Raw genomic sequence first — 17,311 nt, forward strand, 5'->3', positions numbered from 1 at the left:
AGAGAAAAATTCCTTAATCTGCATAGACTTTCCTGCAGTGGAGAAATTCTTTGCTGCCAGGGCATGCTAACACATTTTAATGAACATCCCCATGACCTGCAGTAAGAGTTAGAGTTTAAAGACAACTCCTGGTCTTTGCAAGTGATTTTGAGTTTGCAGAGCCACTCACAAACCTCCTACAGGAGGAGGGTGGAAGAAGGGATTCACCTGACTAAATGGATACCTTTGCTGCAAGTCACAGAAGGATCCCTTTCTCATCAATGGAGAACTAGTCTGCATTGTCAAACAGAACAAGTATAATTTATAAAACAAGCACCTGGAAGAGAATAGATATAGTTTTCTTTATTGATTTCTGAGCAACTCTGCAATGAGTAGCCCAGGCACACCTCTTATGTCTGCCTCTGTCCATGACACCACTTCCACTATTGATAGCACTACTATGAAAATGATTCTGGTAAATACTGCAATTGAAGCATTTCTGTATGAACGAACATTTTTTTGAGAATCATGTGTCCTTTCACTGCAGTTCAATCACTGTGGAAACAGATGCTAGTGGTATTTTTCCTGTAGCTCACATACAGTTTTTCAAATCTAGATAAGGTAGAGTTACTTACCACATGGTTGCATGAGTAGTAGCCTACAGTGAAAAGAAGAAGTCATAGAAAGGTATAACATTTAGAGGCAAGAAGGCATCGGAATACACAAAGTGAAGACCTCCATGATCTTTTTAGAATCCACGTCTTTACAGTCCACTGAAAATGTCTATGTGCTGCTGTCTATATAGACATCCTCACAAAGATGTGTTCACCTGAGTGAAATACCCAGTAGTCATCTTATTACCCATTAAATATCTGGAGTTAAAAACCCTGAGTGAATTTTTCTTAGAGAGAGAGAAGCTGTGTTCCTTAGCCATAACACAAAGAACAATGATCTTTTCCATTTACTCTAACATTTGATTGCACTGGAAGAAAAAGACATCCCAAAACCTTCCTACCAATGAAACAATTTCAGAGATATGTGAGTTTTGCAAAACTAAAGCAGAAGAGAAACAATCTTGTTTCAAGGTCTTACAATCACATCTACGGCTACACAAGTAACACAAATGTGATATACAAAAATTCTTATCAGCTACTTTTAAGTACTTCCTTAAGGGGGAGATCTGCTTTACATCACTTTAATCTTGGAATAATCCTGACTGAAAAAGCCTAAATCCATCACATTCTTTTCTGTATATTCTGGGCAGATGTTAGCTGATGTCTTTCTGTAGAAAACAATGTTAAGTCTCATTCAGAGACACCTTCAATATGCTACCTACTTACAGCTTCTCAGCCTACTTCTTTTCACTGCCTACTACGAAGAAAATTTGGTGGTTTCACACTATGTCATTTCTTTAACCGACAAGAAATATGACCCAGGATTTTGCCCTGGGCATACAAATACAGATGAGAGATTGAGACACAAGAGAATAAATTTAGTTTATAGCAATAACATGTAAATAAATTGCTTGTTAAAACATTAGAAGGAAAGCAGCCTCTGCATGTGTTCTCATAAGACGTAGGAAAATACTGTTCTGTAGATCTTCCTTAAATAATCAAGATTGGTGCAAGTGGACCTGAAATGCTTCTATTGTGACACCACTTCACTGTGAATGCTCTGAGGTCTGAACATTTGTCCTTCTACAGTACTTTGAACGCAAAACTATTCTTTAGATGTATTTACTGTAGCTCAGAAAAGATTCACACTTATAAGGAAAAACTCTTATAGATGTAAATGGGTCTTACAGCAGCATTCACATACCAAATAAAACCATCTCTCTTGCAGATATTATGAAACTGAGTTTTCAGCATTGTCATGTTTTGTTTCATATGTTGAAGAAAATGCCTGTGTGAATTTATGCCTGATTATTTAATAGTGCAGAGATCCTTAGAGTTTAAAAAAACAGCTGGAATACTACAGCCATGACTGATTCTGAACTAGCAAAGATCAGTGACCTTTTTTTTATTAATATAAATAGCAAATGTGTTTGTCTTCCCTTACCCTCTCACAAAGGAAACTGTAGCCCCAGCTGAGCTGTGGGTACAGGAACCCAGGCTTTGTTGCACAACAATCCTTTGGAGATCAGATCACTGACACTTGCCTGATCTGACTGCACAACAGCCTTTAGGAAGGCAAACCTCTGCATAGCACCACTAGTTTTCATTGACTCCTATCCTTCTCAAAGGTTGCTCCTCACAGCGTATTCCACACAGTGCCATGGCTGGTAAGCTGTGGCTCTGGGAGCCCAGGTAAGATTCTAGGCTGACAGGTACCTACTGTTGCCTGATTCCTGCAGGCAGAGCTCCTCTGTGATTTCTAGTGAAGCCTCCTGCAGCAGACTCAGATGCTGCTAACATAAGCTTTCCTTGACACTCTCTGCCATGTCTGCCAGTCTAGCCCCTGGATGTCAACCTCCCTCAGCAAGTCCCCAAGAAGTGGATGCCTCTAAGCTGCTGGAACACCCCAACCCACACTTGCCGACTGACCCTGTTGGAGCAGACCCCCTCTGCTGCTTTCAACCAGATTCGTTTCACTCCCCAGTACCACACAGGCTTCACTGTAAGACAAAGCAAAGGCTTATCTATGAGAGTTGAAGGTAATAAATTCAGAATTATACCTACAAGACTGCAAACACAGGTGATATGCATTGTTATTCCTAAGGTTAAGGGGCTTTCTGACTTTTCCTGGGTGTTTCACAGAAATATGTGGCACATGTTATAGAATCATAGAATGGTTTGGGTTGAAAGGAACCTTAAAGATCATTAAGTTCCAACCCTCCTCCCACAGGCAGGGACACCTCTCACTAGACCAGGTTGCTCAAAGCTCCATTTAAACTGGCCTTGAATACTTCCAGGGAGGGGGACCTGAGAAACTGTTGTTCCACTTTCATGAAATATTGAAAACTCAAGTAAGCCCCCAAGTTCTGGAGAATTTCTCTCTTTTCCTCAGCTACACCAAGCCTGGCTTCTGGCTTCAATTCAGGGTCATGCCAGTGGCTCACACTTTGTACTACTATTGTTCAGATTTTCTCCTCTGTGCCACCACCATCTAAGCCAGCCAGGTGCAAACCCAGCACAGATCCAAGCAGTGTGGCAGCAGCCTAGTGTGGCAGTGTGGCACCTAGCCCAGCCACTTCTGCAGTGAGAAGGGTGAGGAAATGCTGAAGAAGGTGATAAAGGTCTTGATTCCCACTGTAAAGTTATGTTACCTAGTGTATATTGTCAGATGTTTTCAGGTCTATAAAATTGGATCATGAATCTTCATTACTGTCTTTATTAAATCTTTATTAAAATAATCACAATTATTAAAAAATTATTAAAGCAAGTAATCTTCATTTTAAATATGTCATATCTGTTTAAGCAAAACTTTGGCTTTTGACGTTCTCTCAGCTTTTTTCCTGAGACTGCACAAGGCTTTTATGGACACAATTTTCAGAAAAGATGGAGGGGCTCTGCCTGCATGGGAAGCCACTTGAGTTCCCTTTCCAGTATTTGTTTTCAGGTTTCAAGTCTCTGGATCAAAGAGTCAAAAGAAGCTCTCCTCAGAAGTGCAGCATATGAGTCTGGGGGGTTTGCAGCATTTCCATAGTTACCTCTCAGAAATACTCAGAGCGTGAAGTCAGGATAAGAAATTATGAAAAATAGACTTGAAGTCAAAGGCATTTTCTTCTTGAGAGACTCTGAGAATTATCCAACCCTAACAGCCCTGACTGCCTGGATTACCCAACTTTCAAATTAATAAAGCCTTCACGATTGTTTCTCTCTTGGACACTGAAATTACCTTCAGCCTTTCCTCAGGGTCCCTCCAAAGGGACAAACACATTAAGTCACTAAGCCACTGTTTTTATGCTAATAGAAGAGGCCAGAAGAACAGGAACTGTAGGTAGCTGTAAAAATATGCACTGCTGGGTTATTAAAATTTTTCAATTCTGGCTTTGTGAAAGCCTATGCAATTATTAAAAAATGCATAATTTAACAGTCAACCATAAAATAAAAGAATTATATAAAGAACTGTTGGGAACAACCCAGAGAATATCAGTTAGACCAACTCTGGCAGGATCAATTATCCCTGTGTTGTTCGTGAAAGACATATGGCTAAACTGTTTTTAATATCTCTAGCAATTAAGATTTTACAGCCTCCACAGATGTCTGCTCATACAGCACAAAGCTGTATTTTTTACTAGCACTGTCACTGTCCCATATAAGTAGGAAGTGTTTCCTAATACCTAACTTGATCTTTTCTTGCTGAAAATAAAGCCTATTATGGTTTCTTTATCTACCGAACACTTGGAGAATAGTTTATCCTCTCATTCTTTGTAGCAGACTTTTATACACTTAAAGTCTCTTGCCTTGTCCCAACAAGTTCCTATCCTGCATCTTATTCAGGTCCAGTTTTTTCAGTATTTCCCTAAAGGCCATCTTTTTTAGAGGTTCTCCTAAACTTTGTCCAGTCTCTTCACATCTTTCTCAAAGGCTGATGACCACAGAAATCCAGCTTGGCATTACAGGTCTGAGAGGAGTAGAAGTCCCATGGGCTGCATTTCTGAGCATACATCCCAGACATGATATTCCACATGATGTGGTCAACTGTAAATCCCACATTCTGTCTTGAAGCTATTTTGTCTTATTTCTGTTTTGCCATTTATTCCTATTTGTGTTGCTATTGAGGTTCATCTTGGTTTTTCACACCGAATTGTCAAGGTCTGTCAGCATACCTGCAGTCTTTCTTCCCTGTTCTCTAATTATTAACCAGAGGCTTTTGGCATACACTTTACATGTTCAATCACCAACCAAGTGTGCTCTTTCTGCATATATGAGGTAATACTTTTTCCCTTCTCCTTTGTCCTTCTTGAGTGTACCATATTGATTTATGTTAATCTTCTAGTCAGATGAGTTATCCCATCTCTGTTATGCCAGTTAACTCACAACAGTGACAAGATTTGTTTTCTTACATTAATATATAGATACCTGTATGGTGTCTGTGGTAAATAGTATAGAAACCTTTGATGGGTTGACAAGCTATTCCCATTTTTATTCCTTCTAAAACAAACATTAGTGACTTAGTGGCTGCTGAGAATAGTCTTTTTATGTCTAGATCCTTGTTACTTACATTTAACTAGGATCTTGTCACCTGTCACTGCTGATCCCAGCTGGTGAGGCAGGATTTTGGTGAGGCAAACTCCGTTTTGTACATGGATCATTGACCTTCAAATCCTGCTGAAATGACAAAAGTTCATGCTCCTGATGAACCTCAAGGCAGTAAAAATTTGAGTTTCAGTTACGAAGAAAGTAATTACACATGCAAATATGTCAATTCCTTATGGAAATTACAGGTTACATGACTACTTGTTTATTTGCATGCACAATTACTCAAACTGAATAAGAAACCATGACTAATTTAACATGCTGGTTGGCTGTGCAATCAGGTGTTCAGCTAACTCACATCTAATTGGGCAGACCTCATTTTGAAAATTATTTTCCTAGTTTTCTGCTAACCTTTAACATTTGGGTTGAAGGATCTATGACTGTTCTTCCATAGTTATAAAATCAAAGAAAGGGAAATCGCATCTGTCCACAAAGAACATACACAGCAGAACTGCCTATAATGTTAATCTTTGTCTGAAAACTATACAAGATCCCACTAGGCCACAAGGTTGGTGCTGTCATTAATCAGTTTACAGACTCCATTCCACAGTTATCTATTCAACTTTTGCAAAGAATTCAATACCAATAGCAGGAACATTCAGAGTTCATGACTGACTTTTCTTTCAGTCTTGGGACCCACAGACTGTATTAAGTACACATAGTGTCTCTGCAGCATGAAGCTATGTTTCTAACTAGGGCGGCATTTAATTCACAGAGGACAAAATTTTTTGTGACAGGCAACCACAGACGTTTGTGGATGTCTTATTTATGTGCATAAATGTCATATGGGCAATCATAAATCAGGTATCTGCACACAAACATACTTTGTATTCTCACTGGCTGTGCACCCAGGCAAACAGCTGATATAAGTATACAGATCCACTTATAAGTCAGAGATGAGACAATAATTTGGGTGCAGTACTACCTCCCACATTCACATCAGTTGCAGCTAATCTGGCTGAAAATAGTTGAAGAAGGATTTCATGATAAAGCAAGAAAATATTTCAGGACAAGTTCAAAGTCAATAAATGCAAAATAAATACAATGAAGAGAAGTAATTTGAATTCTATACATACAGCAGCAGGCTTTCTATAAGATTTTCTGACTCAGAAGTGAGACTCTGGAGAGAATTTGGATGTCACTATTTAGTGTAGGGAAGTTAGACTAGATGACCTTTAGAGGTCCCTTCCAACCCAAGACACTCTATGATTATGTGGTACACAACTAAATTGTGGAACTTTTTTTGCCATAGGATTTGGTTAGCACAAATATGAACAGGGCCAGAGATTGTTTTAATGATGTTGGAAGTGTGAGTCTGCTTCACTAAACTCCTAATCCAGAGTGCCAGAAGGTAAAAGAGTATAGTAGGAGAGGAGGCATCCTATCTTTCCTTATTCTTGAATTCTTTTCTTAAGCATGAAGAGTTGATCACTGTCAGAAACAGATGCTGGTCTTAATCTTACACCATATGGCTATATTTATATTTATAGTTCTTCACCTTTTTCTTGGGAACTTCCACCTAGTTGCCCTTTTCTTGTCTTCTGTGCTGCTATTTTCATCTAAGCATTTGTTCTGGTCCTTATTGAACTGAGACCCATTATTTTCAGACTATTTCTCCAATTTGTCAAGATCATTATATTTAAATACATTTCCTCCCATCTTGTCTAGTAATAATGATTACCTGAAGGAACGGTTGATGACAATAAATCTAAGTCTTTCAACACCTGCATAGTTAAGTTACTGTAAAGCTCATAAAATTGCCTGATGCCATATACAAGGAAATAATGGTAGTTTAGAATTATTATATAGATGTCAGACATTATGGTTCCCAAAAGTCTACACTTAGATTTTCCTTGCATGCTGTTATTTTGCATAATTTTACTATTAGTGTGGAACATCCTGAAAGTAGTTTCTGATCCATTAATATTTATAAGATTGATGCAGCCACTGTTCTCAGTTTGCAGGCACTTGTTGAAGTAAGACAAATTTTAAAAGAAAAAAAATGTTTAATGTGGTACTAATTTGAATGATCTCATACTACACTTCCAAGGTACATTTTCCTTCTATTACCAAATGCCAATACTTCAAACTGCAGAACATGGGTGTAATGAAAGTTTGGCCTTCAGCCTAAAACCCTGAAGTTTATTATTTTTACTTCTAGTAGTAGGGCTGAGAGGGGAAAGGACTGATAAAATCAATATGATGGTGCTCCCTCTGAAAAGAGTACTGACTCCAGCAGAGTGTCATGCTAAAATAGCAGCTTGATCAGTGGAGCCAATATGTACCAGGCTTAGTTGGAGGCAGAGAACATGCACATCAGTGGACAACAGTCTGGTCAGATATCCTTTCAGATACCTAAAAATGGTTTAGACTAGGGCTGAGCCAGGAGACATCTTTCAGATACCTAAAAATGGTTTAGACTAGGGCTGAGCCAGGAGACATCTAAACTAATCACAGAGAAACAGAGATGGAAGGGAGGAGAGGAGGAAAAATCTTGCACACTTTGTCCTGTGTTGCACCTCTTTCTATTAGGCAAGTTAATTTTGTTCTCCTGAATCTGTCCTCTCTCTATTAGAAGACAAGGAAGAGAATGCACTTGTAAAAAAAAAGGTTTGGAGCAGACAACTTGCACTGCAACACTGAAGAACACTGGAGTGTTCTCTTTATCCATCAGAACACCGTACTAAGACCTCTCTTACAATGGATGACAAACAATTTGAGTAGTAAGGTATTCAGGGATGAAATTGCCAGCAAGAGAGAGGCAAGTAGAGGTAGCTTCACTCCCTTCCTTTCCAGATTCTGCACCTCAGTCCCCAAGACAACTCTATCTGTGTGTTTCTTTGATGAGATTTCTAACTTGTCTGTCAAAAGTAATAGGTAACTTCTGCCATTTATAAGATGTTTTATTTAGAACCACATGTGAGCCTTGATATAAAACTAGTCTTTTATAAACCAGTAGAGAACACATTAAATGGATTAAGAACTCACTTATTGGCAGATGCCCAAATGCAGCTGTCAATGGAGAGTCATATTGAAGTGATGAATATTCTAACAGGATGATCCCTTTGCAGGGATTAATTCAATAATGTTTTATTAATGTTCTCAAATAACACACAATATGACTGCTGGTAAAATGTGTGGATGACACACAGATTGCTAGGATAGCAGATAATGAAGATGAAGACATCCAGCTTGTCAGTCTGGGCCTGCTCAAACAAACAGTCGTTTTAAATGTCAAGTGCCTCTAGACCAAAGTATCCAGACTATGCCTGTGAAATTAAATACTGCATATGGTACAGGGACTCAGTGAGAACCACACAGGATGAGCAACTGAGCATGAGCTTGCAGAATGATAACGAGGTGAAAAGGGACTAATTAAGTCATTCTAAGGATGTAAAGAATGGAGCAGAGGTTGGGAGGAGAGTGTATTTCTTTATGCAACACGGGTAAGAGACCACCGGAATACTAGTGGAGAAACTTCCAAGAATCATCACAACCTTCACACACAAGCAGCACTTACACACTGCTTGTTGCTCAGCACAACCATTTCCATTCTGCCTTTGTGTAACATCCATTGGATAAAGCACATAAGTTGTTTCAGGAGCAGAGGAGTGCCATGATCTCTGGGCAGCACAACATGACCATGCTTGTAGCCTCTTTCCCTTTACCCTTGCTCCTTCATGTTTGCTGCCAGTGCCACTCACTGCTGCATCCTCAGGTCAGAGTGGCTGTGAGTGCCTCTATAACCCTCACCCCATCTCCTGATCTAGTGCACAAAACAGAGATCAGAAATGTGTAGCCCCCTGATATCAAACCTTATTCTCCTCATTATTAGTAGTTGTTGCAAATATCTGGTTATTCAAAGAGTAGGCAGGGAAACCAGTTATGTTTTCAAGGGCTAAGACCTTCTTAGTTTTTTGAAAGAAAGGGTGCAGATCATTCACATCAGCAAACAGGTTGAGGATCCTGAGTAGGAAAAACATGATTCAGTAGTCCTCCCCAGAGGATATGCTCAGTCTGCTAACCCTTTTGTGGCTGTACAATGAAGCCAAAGATGCACTGTCTTTAGTCCAGAGATTTACTTGCCAATTACATGATAACTGGAAAAACATTATTTATTCTAATCAAAACACATGTAAACATTTACCTCACCAGCAGGGTCTGATGTATGACTGAATGCTTCAGGACTTTTGGATAGACATAAATCAGTTAAATATACATTTTTTCAGTAAGATAAATCTTTTCAATTACACAACATTATTGACATTCTTAAAATAAATATTTATGTTTACATAGTAAAACAGTAAGTTAGAAGTTTATTATAAATCTTCAAATAAGCTTTCTAGTAATGAGAAAGTTATAACCACAAGGTTTCTCTTTGCTTACTACAAACAAGATAAGTTATATGATACAGGTTTATGTTATAAAGAATGGCTCCTTTCTCTCAACATGCTATTTTCCTCAGATTACGTAGCTAAAATAAACATACATAAAATATTGTTTATTAAGAATATAGTAAGTTATTAAATATACATCTACTGTTTAAAGTCTTTGGAGCAACAGCCTTGCTGAAGATTAGCTTTTCAAGTTTCTGAGAAAACACAGGAATGTCTTATGAGGTTTTTTTATATTCAAACTTTCCAATTAACTAGTTTACTGCTTAGACTAACATTTCAGAGTCACGCATAAATACAACAAAAGGTAAATCAGTCTTGCTACTCTACTAACAAGAAATATGGCCCTTTCTCCCACTAAATTAAAATATAAAATTTATTCCTCCATACACCTGAAGTCCAGATGCTGTCTTGAAGATTTCCTTTAGGTAGTCACCCAACAGTATACCAGCTTTCTGTTCGCATACATAATGTTTAAAAGAATCTCAGTAAACATCTTAATAAATACTATAATATCATATTTTGAAAAACATAATAACATGGTCGGTATTAATATTCTTCCTTACATACTTGGATCTGAGAGGAAGATTATTTCAGGCCATCCCCATGTCAGAAGAAAATCCTACTCCTGACCAGCCTGTGTGTGAGAGCAGGCAGACACACGCTTCTGCACTAAGCACACACTCAGGCTTGTTCCCCTCCTAAAACAGGCAGGAGAAGAGCTGGACCTTCTCTGCCCTGCTGGAAAGGGGCCTGCCTTCACATCCAAGGATATAGAGGGGTGCGTGCAGGTTATGATCCCAGGAAAAACTAAAGATATGTCAGGACACAAAATGTCTGTTGTTCTTTTAAACAAATGTTTTTAGCTGTCCTCTATAACCTCCCAGTTCTTCAGGAGCTCCACACCATTCAAGCTGGAGACTCAAGATATAGCCCACTCTTCTCCCAGATCCCTTTTGGAGACACAAGAGCCCATGGGCTGAAGAGAATGACTTTGATGTCATGGGGGATGTGGAACAGACCTTCTCAAAGGAGGGTCTGAAGCTGCAGTATGAAGCCAAAAAACAATCTGAAGGTTCACTGTTATTATAAATTATTCTTCCCCTTATATTCACAGCTTCATTTTTATTTATAAATAATGTATTCAGTCCTCTAGCATAAACCAATTTAGCTCCTAAAGTTTGTTCCCTGTAATCCCAGAGAAAAACTCTGATTGATAAACAATGTATTTATGCAAGAATTTAAACACAGTAGGAGTACAGCTAATTAATGTCTTTTAGAGATACCAGCTATCCTAAATCATTGGTAAATACAAGTCCAGGACATCAGACTGCTGCAAAACCTCTCAATGAGGTGCAATATATTGTTATGATTAACAGTTTCTAATGGATTCCTATGGAAGGTATGATTGCTTTCCAATAAAAAAGCCCTGGATTCACAATAGGGAAGCTACCATTTTCTGTCTAAGAAAAAGATCTGAAATTTATAAACTAGTTTGTGTCTCGCATTTTTTTTCCTGCTGTGAATTATTTAAACTACCTTTGAACGACTACAGTATTTATGTTTTGTTCATGAGCCTTAGGTGGCCCTACTACAAAATTCTCATAACAAACCAAGAAAATATTGTTCAAACGTGTGTAGCAATCATTGTTACCATCCACCAACCCACAGATATGTGACAGAAGATAACAGTACAAAATGTACGCAGAAGTATAAATAATTTCATGGCTGGAGCCAGAAGAAGGTATTATACCAATGTACAGGAAGGTAAGAGGTATTTGGCGTGTTACAAGCTCAGGCAGTTCATGAAAGGACAGAAAAGAGGTGGGTTTTTTTAATACTAAGAGGAGCAAACTGCCATTCTGAAATTAACTCAGACCTCAGAAAGTTCTGATTTTTAAGGAAATAGATACTATCTGGCTACACTCAGATTTCAGGCTCTCAAATCTTCTGATGCTACTCTCAGTCACTCTGAAAAACATCCAAAATCAGGTGCACCAATAATACACAGGCTCTGGCTCTGGATATGCAGCCCGTCATTTGAAGTAGAGCCATACACGTCTTGATCCATCTCCAGATTCCTGTCTCTGACTGCACAGCTAGCAGTGGCTCTGGTTGCTTTCAGCACCTCATGACAAAAGGTGAACATGTGCTTACAGATGTGTTAAATTAGATCAACTTCCAGCATGATATAGAGTGAATCTTGAACTCATGCATTTTAAGTGCTTTGCTGTCATCTCTTTTCTCACTTCCCTTTTGCTCTTTTGCCTCCTTTAAACCCTGAACATAGAAGGATAGTTGTACTTTTAAGTTACAGAACAAGTGAGTACCAAATGATTTTCTGCTCACCAGTGCAAGCAGCAAATAATAATCCTTGCTGTGCAGACTGGTGGGCCAAGAATCAGATCTGCATCTCCATTCCTTGTGTCCAAACATGAGACAATGTTCAAATTGACTCATGCTCAAATTCACAAAGCCATTGCTCAGAGCAGAGGTCTAAGTTATTTATACCACCCAGTCAAATCACAGTAACCGTAATTCTAAGATTTCCTGCACTTCATGAAAAATAAGGAGTACTTCAGAATTTAAACATGTGATAAGTTCCAACTGCACCACTAAGAACAGCTCTGAGTCTCTGGGCTGTGATAACCCTTTAGGAAAAGGAACTGGGAGACCTTAGCCTCCAGGAGGAATGCTTTGAGCCTCCATTGCTGTTTGAATGGAGGCTGTTTTTTTCAAGGAATAGATATGGTTGACTACAGAACTGTTCTCCATATTCATAGGCAGTGAGTCCTTAGATCTCGCATGGGACCATATGATTTTTTTGTTCTTTTTATTTTCAAAGCAAGAAGAAAAACTTCAAAGGGTGGTATGCATCTATCCCAAAAGCTTGTTTAACGTTCAGTGGGTGCTGAATGTGGTAAGAGGCACTTTTTGTTATGATTCACTGCAGTATCTTTTATTAATACATTACCATGCAGATCAATTGTTCTGGAAGCCTACCCTTACATTCCTCACACTTCCGAGGACTTGAATATTGACCATAATAAAGATCAACTTGGAAAGACTTTACACTCTAACACAGTACATTCCTTTTTCCTAGCCTCCGGAAAGAGAGCCTAAGCACATTTCAGTATTTATAGCATTATTCAACATCTTACATGGAGGAGAGGGGTAAATGAGTGTGCAAATGTGAAAATTAAGGCCCTGATTAAATGTATTTTATTAAACAAACATTTTACTGAAGAGTCCTATCTTTTCATGACAAATAAAATGTGTAAAAGAGCTTTCTTCTATTGTTTAATAATTTCTCTAGGAAACCTCCTCTGTACTGCTTCTGTGCAGTGTGTATGCTGTTTCATCTTCTCATTCTGCCTCATTTGGCCATCATCCCAGCAGTTTCCCCTGGCAGAGATTTCTGCTTTATAATGTGATGAGTCATGCCTTAGAAGTGACTCTTCATTGACTAGGGTGTGTAGAGCTAGCTCATATGTAGCTAACATTTGGTCTAATGAATCTCCCCCATTTTGACACAAAAGATATTTGCAAGCTGTTTTTACTGTACATTCTCCTTCATGTGAGTATCCCATAGCTGTACCTTTACATCAAAAGATCACATCATGACAGCAAGTAATTCCCTTCAGATTAAAAATTCAAAACATAACATTTGGAGCAAACATTATATGAAAAATGCTGTTTCAGGGTAGATGGAGGATCTTAAAAACACTGTGGTACACTTAATTTTCTGAAGAAGGAACAGTGAGCAATGCATGTGTCATCATGAAGGAACAATGACCTATCTGCAAACAAGAGAAAGTAAAGAGAATTATTTTCATCTTGGAAAAAATTATATAGATATTTGAAGCTACAGGTATAATTGTAACTATAGATGCAGGTAGACTTTGGGAAGCTGTTCTTCACCAGTGATAAGAAAAATATTCAGGTAACAAACAAGCTTCCTTATGGCAGAAGGACAGATGATTTCATCTTGAAAACAGAAATAATGCTCAAAATCATATATGTCTTATGCCTGGACACAATCCTATTACGAATTGATTCCATCCCCAGGAGCAACACAGTCTGGTTCCTCTGAACCTAAGTAAAGGCTGCACATAGTTTCTAGTGCTGCCTTTCAGATGCTCTGCTGTGTGTCCATCTCCTGTCCAACACTATTCTTAGGTAGCCATATCTCCATAACACAATTTATAAGATCCAGGAATTATTTAAATGCATTTTTCTCAGTCCTAGCCTTTTGAATTGTGATTTTGGAGGAACCCCATGACAATAAAGCAATTAATATATTTTTGCTAACAGTACTTATCTTCTGCAGACATATTACACTCAAGAAGAAAATAATCTTTCTAGACAAAAAAAGCTGTCTTTAAAATCTTGGTGGATCCCAAGTCTGGTTAAAGTCTGTATGCCAGTTAGCTTTTCCAGCTGGTTTGCCCTTACACTATTGTTTTAGAAAATATACCAATGTGTCTTTGAAATAAAGCCAAATTTCCTCCATTTTATCCAATATACTCTGTGAGGGACAAGCAGAACCAGGATACAGCTCTCTACTTACTTCCACTCCCTTCCTTACTAATTCAGTTTTCCTAGTAAGATCATCACTTAGTTCCAGACATAGTGTGATTCTCATATCAAAATTCTGAGAAGTGTGGTGTAGGACTCCACCTAGGAGTTAGTCACTTGTCTCCCATTGGGGAGAGTAATAGGCTACATAGTTCACAGGTATTTTCCTAGCTGAGATGGTCCTAATCATGAATTTTCTTCTTTACTGATCAGAGCAGGGATCTAGGAGATTACCTCAAATGCAGATTTCTAAAGTTGACTGAGATGAATTCCCTGCATCTGTCCCTATAACCCCACATACACCCCTATAACATAACAGCCTTTGAAGAATCACAAACAACAGCAGCTCTTCTAACAAGCAAATATTAAATCCTTGGCAGTGTTGGACATTATATAAATCTGTAGCATGTGAGTTATTTTTGGTGAAAGCAGGAAAAGCCATACTTGACCTGCCTAGTCCTGTCTGACAGTGCCCAGCAACTGATGCCCAGGAAGGGTATGAGAACTCTGCAAGCAGGAGCTGATGTTTCCCTGGGAAACCATCAGAATAACTGGAGCTCTGTGTCTCAAGATCTTCCTGAGCCAGTGGCCATAGTTTTTTTTGCATTGAATGACCCTTGATAAATAATTCTTTTATGAACATGAATTTGGAAGTCATATATATTTTCAGCATTTACAGTGCCCTGTAGAAATGATGTAAGGATTTTAATTAGAGGTTGCATGAAGACTGACCTTCTATTGTGTGTCCTGAATGTGCAGTCTGGTAATTTTGGGTGGTGCCCTTTTGCTCTTGTACAAAGAAAAAGAAGTCTATTCAGTGTCTCCAAGCCACTCAAGTTTGTAGGCTTTCACCATGTCTCAAACCCCAGTGGCTATTTTCAGGGCTGAACTGTCCTAGCACATTTACTCGCCATGTGCAGATACTGTTACGTCATCTTTGTTATCATTCTCTATTATTTTTTAGTTTTATTCTAGCCTCACTGTGCAAGCTAACCCAGAACTGTGCTTTTGAGATTGACTGCTGATGGCAGACAGCAACACTGCAAAGGGGATACATTTTTTTTTTTATAAATAATACAATTACATGTGGTGTGCTCTCTACTAAAGTAAATTGGTTTTCAGTTGATCTGAAAGAAAAGGGTACCCTTACATGCTGGAATAGCACTTTGAGCACCGCAGTACTTATCCTAATGCTTTAATTCCTTATCATCACTGTCAGGTCTGGATCATTGATTTTTACCCTCTGTTATCCACTATTTCTCTGGTGAAGTTATTTTTGCTTCCTTGATGTACATGAGTTCCTTGCCTATGACAGTATCAAGAAATGTGTTTGTTTTCACAGGTGGTCAATTCAGTAGAAAGTGTTTCTGACAGAGGATATCTCATAATTGTAAGGTTTTGAAAGAAAAGATGCAAACCCACCAACTTGTCTATTTAATATAAGCCTCAGGAGATGATCTCTTTGGCTGTCCTCAGGTGAGAGCGAATGAGGCAGAAACGTCAGGACCGATGGAGGATGGAAAAGTGCCAAAACTTTGAATGGATGAATATGCATTCAAAGGGCTGGAAACATATTAAGTCATGACCTTTCTGAAGGTCCCCTACTACAAGCTAGAGAAACTGATCCAAACCAAAACTAAAAAAGGAAATCTTGTTCTTCAGAACAATCTATGGATTTTGAAATTGTATTTGTCTCAAATTATAATAAAGTACAACCCCCCTCCTCAAATTTTTAACAAAATAAAATATCCAAATGGAAGCATATTTTGTCATTGTTTTAACTGACATATCATTTAAAAAAAAATTGTATCAAAATAAATGTATTTAAACTCTTTTAAAAATTAACTTTGAAAATGTAGATGAGGTTGACATGTTTAACAGCTCTGACTTTGCTATATACAATATCAGTAGGAAAGAGCTTCTTGGACTAATTCTGATGAGTCTCAATCAGGAGAAAATAAAGCTTCACGATGGAAAAAAATCAAAGGCTTAAAACAGTCTCCTCCCTCCCTTCTTCATCACACAGGTGCAGGCAGTTCCTGTTCATCTCTGATGCTGAGCTTCAGTAAGGGATCCAAATAGGGTGACATTAAACATCTGTGCTCTGGAATTATGGACCTCACAAGCTGTGGATGTCATGGAGGTAATAAAGCTGAGGGATGAGTTGCTTAAGTTTATATACCAGGTGCAAGCATTAACTAACTTTTTAGAAGACTAGTCTTATATTTTAAGATGGAAGTTAATGATCTGATTATTTTTCTAGTTCAGCAAATCTGCAGGTAAGTGGCTTACAGTGTCCTCTTATTCTCTTTAATCTTATTTGAGTGAATTGGTGAAAAGAACAAATATATATTTCCTATCTATGAATTATTTTCACAGAAGTCAAGCAACAGAGTGACTTCAATGTAAGAATTTCTATTCCATGAGAAATTATTGTAGTTTGGCATTTGAATTTAGGCTAACACTGAACCAAACATGACATGAAAACAAAATATGACCTGAGATTTCCTTCAAAAAATGTTGTTAATAATTCACTCATAAAATCACTTTAACACTGATGATCAGAAAAGTGGTTTTGATTAAGAACAAATAAATAAATAAATAAATAAATAAAACCCCCTTAAACCATTTAAATTTTATGTTATAAACTGTTATAAAATCAATTTTTAAAGCAAGCCATTTTGAGAAGGGTAATCAAAGACAAGTAATTTTATTTAAAATGCTCTTGCAAATAAAGACTGCAAAGAGGAACATTAAAATCAATAGCAGTAATGCTACAAGCCTTTGGTAGCTTTCCTGACAAAAGAAAAAGTCCCTTTGGGACTTTCAGCTCGGAAAAGCTGACAGTTTTATTCTCTGTCTTCCCAAAATTTGTTCTCTGATGGCACTGATACTTTTCCCCTAGGGTGTAGTAGTTTTGTTCAGTGAGGCTATGTAACAAAAATCCCACAGCAACTAAAAATCCATCTAAAGTACCATTTATAAAGAAGAGGTTTGTGTATCTCAACTCCAAACCCAGTAGCTATGCCATATACAGCCTCTATGGCTCCTCATGATTTAGTGACTTCAGCCAGTAACACAAAGTCACTTCTGCAATCTGAAACCCACAAACAACACTGCAAACTAGCAGTGGTGATTTGCTGTAGGTGCTTTTGTTAT

Source organism: Apus apus, chromosome 3, assembly GCF_020740795.1.
Source record: "Apus apus isolate bApuApu2 chromosome 3, bApuApu2.pri.cur, whole genome shotgun sequence".
Lineage (NCBI taxonomy): Eukaryota > Metazoa > Chordata > Aves > Apodiformes > Apodidae > Apus > Apus apus.